We start from the raw sequence: 1,843 nt of genomic DNA on the forward strand, positions 1-1,843 counted from the left end.
AAAGAATCACAAATACACAAAATTAAGAATGGGGAAAGGAAAGAACAGATGTTAAGGAAATTTTAGAGAGCCATATGGGTATCAAGGAAATCTCTCTGAAGAAATCATGTTTAAACTGGTATCTCTAAAGATTTAGTAAGTCTTATTTACGTGAAAAGAAGAGGCAGATTTCATTCCAGTTTGAGGAACAGCTTATGAAAAATGCCCTGAGGCAGAAAAACAAAACTGAAAACCACCAGTATGGCTGAAGCAAAAAAAAAGTCCTCCTTGGTGCACTGGGGATATTTCCTTTAAAGTCAGTAGCAAGGCAAGGAAGCCCACTGGCAACAATTACTAAATGCTAACTTGAAATTTCAAGCCAGTACAATCAACAAGTCAGGAAACCAAAATATGATGTGTAGCTGTTGCACACAAAGGGTCAAAACTGTTTTTATTTTCATATGATACTGTTATCCAACTAAAAATGGAAGAGAAGAAACCGAAAAAGGAAAGATTACAACTAATCAGAGAGTTCAGAAAGATATCTGGTTACAAAATTATGCACATTGTTTTGTGTTAGTCTCATCCTACCAACAGTAATGCTATTGGCTAGGAATGCGTCGGGCACTCAGATGGGCCTGTATGACTTGTGGCAGCCCCCTCAACACATTTCCCCCACCAGAGCCAATGTTGTGGGTGGACCTAAGCTTGTGGTTCTTATTCTGACTGCAAGAGGCAACGTCAGTAGCAACCATCAGGAACTTTGAAAAGACAAGGTTTGTTATTCGTAGCTCTTAGACGATACAGGGCACACACCTGAGGGCCACATAGGGAAGTTGTGGGGGAGCGGGGTGGAGAGAGAGAGAGAAAGTGTGGACCTGGGGATTCTGCTTTTACTGGGGTCCCTAGGATTTTCCAGGTTTACTCTTTATTAGATCTGAAACAGAAGAGCAGGAGTTAGGGTACGGGAAGGGAAAACTGGGGTTACTCGAGTTGTCAGTTATCTAGGTCAACTAGGGCTTTCTAAAAACAGCAGAGGGCAGCCTGGTTCCTTATCTAATTTTGCTAGCAGCTGTGTCATACAGCTGACAAGTTTACTCGAGATAGATGCTTTTGAAATGGATGCCTCAACAATCCAAAGCTCAATGTCAGAAACTCATAATCAAAAATCCTATTGTCAGGTACTTATACCACATAGATAGTATAATACTAATCTTTAAGAAGATGTGCATCTGATTACATTCAAATGTTTATGGTTATCTCTGGGTGGTAGAATTACAGATGATTTTCCTTTCTTACACTTTAGATAGAAGCTAATTTTATAATCAAGTTATAAATGTATAAAATAAATAAATAAATATATACATACCTGCTTGCCAAAAAGAGCCTATACATATAATTATATTCTTAAACATTAGTATCAGTTATTATACAGTGTAAAATAGCCTCAAGCTATAATATAATTGTGTTTTCCTCCACAATAAATAATCCTAGCCTCTCTAATAATTTGAGACATTTACTTAGGTCTACCCATGTAAGCAGAACCTTCCAGTGGCCTGGCTCCACTTTCTACTCCTTAATTTAATTTCAAATTTTGGGGAAAATGTCAATCATGAAAGTTATCTGAGAACAGCAAATAACCAAGTTTGTTAAGTCACTAGCCTTAGCATTATGTATAATAAGTTATCTCACTTTCCACTATTTTAAACTACATCAGCTTTGTAAATGGTTCCTTTTTTCTTTGATATTCAAAGGCTTTTTTTTCAATTCATATTTGTGTTTTAAATTTGTCAGACTAACAACAATTAAATGAGAAATAAGTAGATGAATAAAATCATACACTTAAAAACAAAACACTGATGAT

Source organism: Camelus dromedarius, chromosome 14 (genome assembly GCF_036321535.1).
Source record: "Camelus dromedarius isolate mCamDro1 chromosome 14, mCamDro1.pat, whole genome shotgun sequence".
NCBI classification, from domain to species: Eukaryota; Metazoa; Chordata; class Mammalia; order Artiodactyla; family Camelidae; genus Camelus; species Camelus dromedarius.